Below are 11,820 nucleotides of genomic sequence, written 5' to 3' on the forward strand. Positions count from 1 at the left end.
TAGGATGACATAACGTTGCAAGAGACAACAGTTTCAAGGCTATCGACACAAGGAAATAGTATCACAGGAAGCGATAATGGGGGATTAAAAGATATGAAGGTGGCGGGGGAGATTCAGCATACTTTAACACGTTATCAACCTATACTCTAGCGTAGCTAACATTTATTAGTAGCCAGTTCGACTCGGTTCCCTTCCGAGACACCCCAAACATGAGTAAATACAACTTCCTTGCTAAATACCCAAGCAATAAATCCAAACTATAGGCATGATTAGGAGACCCCATTCCTGAGTATCCTTGTAGCTATAGAAAAGCGTTAATCACAAGCAAAACAAATCAGCACCCACAAGCCCTTCCGAGTCAATATCGGAGCTAGCATACACGAAACAACGGCCAACAGTAACGCGAAGAATTGAGTAATAAATTCAGATTTGCTTAAAAATAAATGTAGTATGCTAGAGATTCGGTCTCAAGTCAGTTACAGCGTGTGAACCTCCCCCAAAATGGAGTGTAGCTCATAATGGGTGAAGAAAACAAAATGGAAGAAGAAGAAATACAACCCATAGTAGAAAATTAGTTAAATGACAGAGAAAAAGAGCAGTCAGCGTAAAGCAGCAGACGAGCTTCCCCTTTCTGGCGTTAGCTCTCCTCCCGAAAATGGGTATATTCCCTCCCTTGGTCTTTTCAGCTCTTAAAGTTTATCTCCCTTGGGATCTGCGTGTCCGTCAGCTAGGGAAACCTTTCCTTTAAATATTGGGTCCTGTTTTTAGGACACCTGACTGGGGATTATACGGATATAAGTGAATCCCGTGTTTTAAAAGTAATTGTACGGACACCCATGCCCTGGTATCACTATGCTCCAGATTTTATATGCTTCGACTTGACAATACTTTGGCTTTTCCTCTCTGGTTCCACACTTCTTTCTCTTCTCGGCTCTTCCTTAAAAACCTGTGCAAAAGAACCACAAATACGAGAGTTCATGCTGTTTTGGCCGAAGTTCTCAAGACTAAGTATGTTTAGCTATGAGTTTGCAATTAAACACTATTTGTGCTAATTATAACCTAAAACCGACACACTTTGACATTTTAATGCACATGTTCACCCAAATAAACACTAGAATAACTCTTTTTTGGAGAGTTATCACACCTCCAAACTTAAAATCTTGCTTTGTCCTCAAGCAAGAGCAAACATTTTTACCTCTTTTCACAAAAGAAGAACGTTAGAAACCTGCACTTCAAACATCCATCTCTATGCCTCAAACCTTTACCTTGATCATCAACGCTAGAACTTACATATTCTGCTATAGTGCTTCAGCTGGGGCAAAGAAATGAAAGTAGCCTAGATTTGTTCACACTCTGGAAGATGCTATTTTCTGCCCAACTCTAGCTTCCTTCTACTTCCCAGCCTCAAGCTTAACTTCTCCTAATATTCATTTCTCAAGCCCCTTTCACTAGCCTAAACCTTTAAACCTTGAACTACTCACTTGGGCTTTTTAACCATGGACTACTAGCCCTTCCTAATCCTGCAGCCTCTTTATGCTCTGGATGTGGGCTACTAGCCCCTCCTTTATTGAGTGTTTTTTTTACTGAATTATAGGATTAGAAAGATTCATGGTTCTATACAATTGCTAATAAAAATGTAAGAACTGAACGTTCACTCCCCCAAATTTAAAAAGTTGCATTGTCCTCAATGTGGCTAAGGACATTTAGTATATAGAGTTCTAACATACCCCCAAACTTAAAACGAATGTAAAATAAGGAATACAGGGGTGTTCGCTATCAAGATAAAGACATGAGTGCGGAGGGCTAATGCTAACAACTTAAGGGGATTTACAAGAAGAAGTTCATGGTAGCTATACAAAGATAAGGGTTGGCTTCGGATAGAGAGCCATTGAAATTCCTGTCTAGGGTAAGCGCTACCTGGGTCCAGTACTATGAGAGGGATGCTAGGGCATGGGCAGGCAAAAATGAACCAGAAGATGAACAAAAGAAAGCTGACACTCACCAAAATGCTCCAGCATCAACAGAAACAACTGCTCACTAGCAGGCTCTAGCATTAAGACTATTTATACAGGACAAGGCAAAAGACAGAAGTTGAGAGCACAGTATTTGCTAACTTCGACATTGACATTCAATTTCTAGGGGGGGTGGTAACACTTTTACTGATAAAAAAACAAGAAGAATTGGAATTAAAAACAAACTCTTAAACATGAAAAACAACAAACAGGAAATTAAGTGCAGAAATTGAAAATGCTAAACGTTAAACCTGACTAAAACTTTGTAAAGAACAAGAGGGGAAGGGGGGGGGGGGGAACAAGGTTTGGTTAAGACAAAAGGACAGGAACTTCCTTTTGTAGGTCAAATAGAACTTTCGTCTTCACTCTCTTCTTCCTCTGAAGAGTCGCCCATAGCCTGATATTACTCTTCAGAGCTTCCTGACTGCTCCAGCAATTTTTTTAGACGGGCCGGCATGGCGGATGTAGGAGGTGCGGCTGCTTTGAAATGCTCCAGCGCTACAAGGATAGTTGCATCTCTTTTCTTAGCCTTTTCAGTGAACGCGGACTACGCTTCCTCCATTTGCGAGAGTTGCTTCTGCATCTTGGCTATATGGGCCATCATTTTATTGATGGCCACATTCTGCACAGCTCCGCGGTGATTGGAGTCCTGCCTCATCAGCCGTTCCACCGTAGTCCGATCGATCACCAACTTGTCCTCGAGAGGCTCTTCTTCATCCAAGATGGGCACTTCTCTGCGAAGGCAGAGCTTAGTGATAAGGCTGGGGAAAAACAGACGGCCGGTCTTCTTAGTTGCGGACTGCGTGATCTTCCGGTGGATTAGTTGTCCGACATCGATGGAGCGACCTTCCAATATGCAAGCTAACAGAAGGACTCTGTCCTTCGTAACAGACGAATCATGTGTGGTAGGCATGACCCGACTCTTAACGAAGTAGAGCCAAACGTTAGCTTCTCTTATAAGCTGGCCAGATTTCAACGAGCGCGCCCCCTTGTCCTTCACTTGCCACGCAGCACCCTATATGCCTATCAGATTGAAGGCTTGATCAAGTTCCCGCATTGAGGGCTGCTGGATCATCACGTTGAATTCAGCCTTTGGGTTGTTGGGGAGCTTTAGCAGCTTGTTGATTCTTTCCGGCATCCAGTCGATTTCCACCTCCCGTACAGTAGTGTGCCCTACTCTATCATGGTCGAAGTTGGCGTAGAATTCCCTCACGATCTCCGACAAAATCAGCATAAGGGGAGCATAGAAATGCTCCCACTTTAAACGTGCGGCTCTTTCCTTCACACACAGGGGCATCTCCGCCTCCAAAAACCTTTTCTCTAAGTACAGGTGCCTTATCTTGATCGATCGATAGCTCGCCCTTGCTTCCGGATCTACGAACTTTTGGAATGTCGCCTAGCCCATTGGGACTACTATAATATGCTTAGAAGGAGCTTGGCGTTGGCAGAAGTTGGGAAACAGAGACTGTCCGAGTGTAACACCCCGCGTTACTCAGGTTAGTTATCTCGAGTCCCCAGACCCTTTTTTCTTAGAAATTTCTTTTTATTTAATTTCATTGTTCATTTCATTTTATTTCGAGCCGCTGTGGTTATTGTTATAGTGTTAAAGTGTACTTACGTATCCAACTATTGTGTAACGAGGAAATTGCTTTCTCTATAATTGTTCCGGTCCGTTGGGCCCAATTTGAGTATCTAAGTAAGTGGGCCTTTCTTGTTTTAAAACAAGAGGGAAGGAGAAAAGGGCCTAGCCCAAGTGGGCCCCTTAAAAACAAAAGGAAGGTAAGAGGAAACCCTAGCCCCCAACAACCCTCCCCAATCGTGAGCCTCTTCTTCCCCTCCCCGTTTTAGTTTTCGTGTTTCTTCTTCTACCGGTGCCTCAACCCTCACCGAAACACTCGACGAACGGCGACCACCGGTGACTTGACAGCAGCAACGGTAGGCGACGACGGCGGCGACTTCGGGCAGCGGCGGCGTGCGGCGTCGGCAGCAACGGGCAGCAGCTGCGCGCGGGTGACGGCAGTAGCAGTTCGTGGACGACGGCAGCAGCAGTGCGCGGGCGTCGGCAGCAGCGTCGCGCGGGTTTCGGGCAGCGGCAGAGGTGCACGGCGTGTCGGACAGCAGTAGTGGGCGCAAGATTTTACAGCAACCGGTCGTGGTGCGAGTTCTTGCTGCGCGCAGCGTCGTGGGCATCGTTTGATGAATTTTTACTGCTAAATTAGTCCGGACAGCAGCAGTTTCCGATCCCGGCACCTACCTATACCCATTAGAGGCTTGATTTACGCAACCCACAACCATTCGAGTTAGGCCTGAGTTACCCACACCTAGATGAAGTCGATTTTTGCGGTAATGAACATTGCAAAATCCCTTAGAATGAATTTAGATGGCTGGAAATTTGGTATTAATTACTTCATTGTCTATTGTTGTTTAGGTGGTGAGTTGACACAGGATATAGAAGCATAGCAGTGGGTAAGTAGCCAGGGGGCGAGTGCGTTTGTTACCTTGTGTTAACGGAATGGTTTGGTGTTGATTTTATTTTTATTTTTATTTAGTTGAATGGATTTTGGTGCTGATTTTTATGTAGTTGTATGGTGTTGGTGCTGATTTTTAATTAGTTGAATGGATTTTGATGCTGATTTTTATTTAGTTGTATGGTGTTGGTGCTGATTTTTAGTTAGTTAAATGGTTTTGATGATGATTTTTAATTGGAATAATTTATTTCGTGCATTAGGAAAATTGTTAGCCGTGGTTGTGCACTCACAGTAATTTTCGTTATGTTACATGTTGTCGTTTCATTGCTAGACATTATGAGAATGCATGATTTCTTGTTGTTGGTTGTGTTTGGTTGGTCCTGATTATGGTAGTTGGAAGTTGTTACATGTTGTCGTTTCATTGCTAGACATTATGAGAAAGCATGATTTCTTGTTGTTGGTTGTGTTTGGTTGGTCCTGATTATTGTAGTTGGAAGTAGCTAAACCATGACGTTGTAAACGTGTCGGAGACGAAATGCATGTGTTGATAGCCTGTCATATAGTTTTATATTATTTTGTTGGAAGCTGTTGAGTTGATGTATTGTTTGGTACAAAGGAGAGCATGCTGGTAAAATTTGGGTTGTGAATTGAAATGTGGAAGGCTTATTTATAGGTTGTCATTGGAAGGTTAGTGGGGATTGTCACGAGCGACGGGTCGGGTTAGTGGTTTGTTGATCTGTGGGGTGTCTGAACTGAATATGCTTAGTAGTCGTATGGTTATTCAAAGCTATGAGTGGATGCCTTGGGAATAAATGGCAAGGCCGAACATCAGGTTTCAATGGAGGGGTATTGGGGTCTTGGGAATAAATGTCAAGAACCAATACGCCAGGTAGTCATCGGTACCTTGGGAATAAATGTCAAAGATTGGTGCACAGTTCTAGACCTTGGGAATAAATGGCAAGGTCGAACCTCAAGATCTGAAGAAAAGTATTGGGGCATTGGGAATAAATGTCAAGGGCCAGAACGACTCGAGGGGTTAGACTCGGAGGACTAACGTGAAGGGGGTGCTTAAGGGTAACAGTTCTAGACCTTGGGAATAAAAGGCAAAGTCGAACACCAAGCGTTGTAGAGGAAGGTTGGTATCTTGGGAATAAATGTCAAGAGCCGTTACACCTCGAAAAGTTAGACGTGGAGTACTAACATAGTGTGGGGGTCCCGGAAGTCTAGGCGTTGGGTTGCTTGTATGTAATTGTTAATCCATTATTATTGTCTCGTGCTGCCTATTTTTTTTTCTGCTATTGTCTTTGATGTGGTTGTGTTTACGAGTCTGTTGTGGTGTCTAGTTAGGGTGGGCTACTTACGGAGTAATTATGTACTCACGCCTCCTCTACCTTATTGTTTCAGGTGTGAACCGGGCCGGCCGTGGTGATGACGTGGAGGAGGTTTGACTGAGGCAGAATCACTAGCTGTGTCGGTTACGCTAGGGAATGGATCACTAGCTGTGTCGGTTAGGCTAGGGAATAATGTCGTGCAATGCAGACATCGTTAAAATCCCACTACTATGAAATAAAAATGGGAATTAGACATTGGGCTAACGTCAAGGACACCTTCTCTTATTGCTTTATGGATATTTGTTTTTGTTTTCAAATTTCTGTCGTGTTGAGATTATGAGACAAAATGACTATATTCTTGATTGGAGACCTGACCACTGAGGCGGGGATTATCTCCTAGAAATTCTATTATTGCGTATCTCCATTTTTTTTATGTTGCATTAGAAGAACATTACTTTTCATCACTTTAAACGGGAGGGTTCAGTAAGCTTTATAGGACCGTTACTTCGTGAATCGTGCCATAAATCTGGGCTTTTACACCGAGTGCAACGCTTCCCTTCAGACACAGAAGCAGATTTTTGGGTTTTAGCTTTGGTGTGGGGCGGCGGCGCACTGCTGGTGTTTTCCTTTTTGGTCGGTCTATGGTTTGGGGTAGACTAGGTCGACCGCTTGGTCTTTCGCGTTCGCGAGGCCGGTCCATCAGTGGGTAAGGATTTGGAGGGGGCAGTTGGATTGATTTCTTTGACAAGGGTTTGCGGAGGGACGCTGGTAGTTGGAGGGTTGGTGGTTATAGGTTGTGGAGCTTGCGGAATGGTGGCCGGAGGGGGTGGAGTATTAAGAACGACGAGAGGGTTTTGAGTGAGAAGGGGCGCGGCGATGAGTTTTTTTGTATCTTCGCCGGTGGTCACGGGTCTATCAGGCTGAACTTGGGGAGAAAAGACAGTCGGGCCAGTGATGTTTACCTGAGGGCTGGCTACAGGGGGAGGCGGCGACAGAATCTCAACTTCAGCCGACACGTGCTCCTAACTTGCGGGACTCTACTCCTCAGACGTCGCCGATGGGATGGTTTCAACAGCCTCCTGAAGGTCGCCGCTCAACCCAGAGCTTGCCAACAGCTTGAGATTCGACGCTCTCTTCCTATTTGCTCGGTGCTTTTTTCTGGGCATTTTAGGCTAGGGTTTGGGAAGAAGAAGAGGGGTTTTGGGAACTTAAAAGAGAGAAAGAGAGGGAGAGGTATGGTGATGGTGTAGAATGGGGAGAGAGAATGAGGGAAACGTGGGTTTTAAGAAAAAATGGAAATCTGTTGCGGCCCATTAAAGACACTATCCCCCACGATTTTCTTTAGTTAATGAAAATACACTTTTCCCCCCAAAACGAAAAAAATAAAATCCCCCCAAATCTCTAACAATTATAATTTATTTCAAAAAAAAATTTGAAAATTTTTACTTACCTCCTCTCCTTGGAAGCCGAAATTCGCTATAAATACCTCCCTGCATGCCTGCAACATCCTGACGCTCTCACTGGCCATATTCTTTCGTGTCAGCGACGTCACGCCTTCTTCAATGCAAGCCTGTTTTAAAAGTTGCCCATTCAACCAGATTTGTAATTATTTCCCCCCTAAAAATCAAAATGAAAGAAAATTACAATTCAAAATTCAAAATGGCAGAAAAACAATTAAACATCTAAATTTATAAATTCGAAGCTAGGGAGCAATAAACCAATTAATCATTAAATCCTGCTCCCTTTATTCTGTTGTTGGTTTCTCAGTCTGTGGCGAAGTGGTGAGCTCCAACATCTCTCACCATGCTTCCTCCATAAAAATGCTTTAGCCTTTGCCCGTTCACGGTGAATTCTCTTCCTAAATCCATCTATTGTACTTTAACTGCTCCATGAGGAAAGATGTGCGAGACCAAAAATGGGCCTAACCATCTTGATTTGAGTTTCCCTAGGAAAATTTTGAGTATCAAATTAAAAAGCAACACTTGTTGCCCTTCCTCAAATCTTCTAAGATTCATTTTCGCATCATGCCAGCGCTTCATCTTTTCCTTGTATAACTTCGCATTTTCATAAGCGTCTCCACGGAATTCTTCAAGCTCTAGCAGTTGTAAGCGGTGAACATCACCAGTAGCAGAATAATCCAAGTTTAATTTTTTCATAGCCCAAAAGGCCTTATGCTTTAGTTCTAATGGGAGATGACAAGGTTTCCCAAAAACTAACTTGTAAGGAGATGTTCTGAGAGGTGTCTTGAATGTTGTACAATAAGCCCACAAAGCGTCATCTAACTTCATCACCCAATCTCTTCGATTTGTGCCAACCACTTTTTCCAATATGCTCTTGATCTCTCGATTGGATATCTCAGCTTGCCCATTTGACTGGGAGTGGTAAGCTATGGATACTTTGTGCCTGATGTTATAGTTATCTAGGAGAGATGCTATAGCTTTGTTGATGAAGTGGAAGCCTTCGTCACTGATCACAGCTTTGGGTGTACCAAATCGCGTGAATATTTGCTTGTGGAGAAACTTTGCTACTACTTTGGCATTACTGTTGGCGCATGCCACTGCTTCGACCTAGTTTGACACATAATCGACTACCAATAATATGAAGATGTTTCCATTGGATGGAGGGAACGGGCCCATAAAGTCCATACCCCATACATCAAAAAGCTCCACCTCTAAGATGTATGTGAGAGGCATTTCTGATCTCTTAGAAATATTTCCAACCCTTTGACATTAGTTGTAATGCTGCTGTGCGCTGCCCTTCAAAGTGTCAACCGTATGGTGCCGAATGACATTTAGCCAGCAAAATTTTGCTGGCATAGTAAATCGGGTGCAAGTAGCTTCCCTCTGCGTTGAGCAAGAACTGCTCTCACAACATAGTCTCTGGCATCACACATTAATTCGAAAGGCTGGTTCCAATCTGGAGTTGTCATTATCGGAGCATGGGTGAAAGCATACTTCAATGTATCAAACGCCTGCAAACAGTCAGATGTGAAGTTAAATTCTTTATCAATCTCAAGCAAAGAACAAAGAGGTTTAGAGATTTTCGAAAAGTCCTTTATGAATATGCGATAGAAACCGACATGTCCCAAGAAACTGCAGATGCCCTTGACATTCACAGGTGGGGGCAATTTCTCTATTGCTTCAATCTTTGCTTTGTCCACTTCTATGCCCTTTTTGGAGACTCTTGCACCATGAAGTGACACTTCTCCCAATTAAGGACTAAGTTTGTTTCTTCACATCTTTGCAACACCCTCTTCAAATTATCCAAACATTCTGCAAGTGATTTTCCAAAGACTGAAAAATCATCCATAAACACCTAAACTACTGATTCAACAAGGTTAGAAAAGATGGTCATCATGCATCTCTGAAACGTTGCTGGGGCATTACAAAGCCCAAATGGCATTCGCCTAAAAGCCAACATTCCATATGGACAAGTAAAAGTTGTTTTCTGCTGACCTTGAGGAGCGATTGTAATCTGATTATAGCCGTTGTAACCATCTAAAAATAGTAATACTCTTGACCTGCCAACCTGTCCAGCATTTGGTCGATGAAGGGGAGAGGAAAGTGGTTTTTCTTTGTGGCTTTGTTCAGCTTGCAGTAATCCACACATATACGCCATCCAGACACTATCCTCATACGTATCAACTCACTATTTGCGTTTTCCACTATAGTCATACCTCCTTTCTTGGGCACACACTGAATTGGACTTACCCACTCACTATCTAAGATCAGATATATGATCCCTCCATCCAACCACTTGATAATTTCTTTCTTTACCACCTCCTTCATAGCTGGATTGAGTCTACGTTGGGGGCTCTATAGAGTTCTTGCAACTCTCCTCTAGCACTATCTTATGCATGGAGAAACTGAGGCTTATCTCCTTGATATCCGCAATAGTCAATCCAATTGCTCTCTGATGTGTCTTGAGTACATTCAACAGCATCTGCTCCTTTTCAAAGGGTAAGTCTGCTTCTATGATGATTGGAAATGTCTCTGATAAACTCATGTAAGCATATTTTAGATGCTGCGGCAATGCTTTAAGCTCTAGAACTGGCGGGTCCTCGATAGATGGCTTAGGTAATCTAAGCTCCGGGTTCGTGAGGTCTAGGGATTCATATATTTTCTTCACAAATCCTTTGTTGGTGTTCATGCATTCTGATTTGACATCTTCTAGCTCCTCTTCAAACGCGTCGGCCACACTTTCGGTGCCAACTACTTCTAGATGTTCCAACATGACTTCTGTTTCCAGCTCCTCCATTAACGCTTCATCCAAGATCTTTAATACTGAGCACTCTTCAGATTCAGCAGGAAATTTCATGGAGTCATGCACCGAAAATTTCACTTATTGATCTTGTACACGCATTGTGAATTCGTCCTTGTGGACATCTACTAAAGCTCTCCCAGTTGCGAGGAATGGTCTTCCAAGAATAATAGGGGCCTCATTATCTACATCATAATCCAAAATAATGAAGTCAGCAGGGAAAATAAATTTATCTACTTGTACCAACACGTCTTCAATTTTTTTCCTCTGGATGTGTAATGGATCGATACGCCAACTGCAATGTCACTGTTGTGGGCTTTGCTTCCCCAATGCCTAACTTGTTGTAAATTGATAATGGCATAAGATTGATGCTAGCGCCTAAATCACATAAGGCAAGTGACTGAGGTTATGCTGAACGCACGCACTAAGTGTGGTAACAATTCTATAGATGCAATCGCACACCTGTCAGAGTAATATAAAATGGATGGAGTATCCAAGTATCGATCCTCAAGGACTTCTAAATAATTTCCAAACTCTAAAGTTTTAATGAATACTGAACGTTGAAATGAGTGATTCTTGTAAAATGGGAAGTGGTCACAAATAATGGTTTTGGATTTGGGATTTGGTCTTATAATGGTAAAACCTAGCCCGAATTACTTCAAGTTAGCCAACAAAGAATCAAGGATACGCTAAGGACGATATGCATTTTACTTTAGGAACCAACGACTACGCTTTTCACTTGACTTATGTCTAAGCAAGTTCAAAGTCCTAAGACATTCCCTAATATGTCTATTATGAGAGATATCTTAGTTTTAGGATGGAAATAGTCGCAACCTCGGGTTAAAGTCCTATGTCTAGGCTACTTAACAGGAACCTTTATGTCTAAGGCGCTCTTCTCCTCGGTTTAACCACTCAACAATGCAAATAAGCAACCTTTTCAGTATTGACTTGTTAAGACTTACAGTGGCCTTCTCTAAATCCTAACTTTTTGGGAAAACATGTTGAGCAATAAGTGGAAAGCAAAAACACTACTTCGCCCTTCTCTTTCAAGCAAGGGGGAGTGTCACGTGCTCTTTCCTCCCAAAACACAATTCTCTTAACTAAAAATAAAGTAAAGGCAAAGTAAAGATAAGCTAAGTGCTGGATTTTTATAAATTTGAATAGGTAGAAAATAACTAAGTAACAACGGAAACAAAACAAAGCTCAATAAAGGAATGTAAAGTTCTCGGGATTTAAAAACTAAAAGCAACTAATGAAAGCAACTCAAAAGTACTTAGAAAGCAACAAAGAAACACTAAGAATGATCAAGAGAAGGAAGCAAGGCTTGATGAATTTGGTGGAGAAGCTGCTGGAATTTATAGTTGTGCAGAATTGGTTAGGTAGGTCCTAAAACGCTAGTGGATCACCCATTTCCAACTCCTTTGACTGACCAAATCATGCTCAAACTGATAGTGGAACACTTCTTCTACACGTATGCATCGGTTGGAACCACCAAAACGCATTGGAAGACGCGTTTCATTAAGGGCAAAGTTGGAAGAAAACAAGGATTTCTGCAGCGCCTTCAATGAAGGTTTATTCCGTCCTTTTTGCTTCTTTTGATTAATTTTCACTCCCAAATGGTCCTAAAATGTCATAAATACAATATAAGCCAACCACAAACCATCATATATGAATTTTGCATGAATTGGAACTCAAACGACTGAGAAAAAGTCCGAAACAAAGTTAAAACATAGTAAAAACAACATCTAA

The sequence above is a fragment of the Momordica charantia genome, assembly GCF_013281855.1.
Source record: "Momordica charantia cultivar OHB3-1 chromosome 5 unlocalized genomic scaffold, Mcharantia_2.0 BLBB01000005.1, whole genome shotgun sequence".
NCBI lineage: Eukaryota > Viridiplantae > Streptophyta > Magnoliopsida > Cucurbitales > Cucurbitaceae > Momordica > Momordica charantia.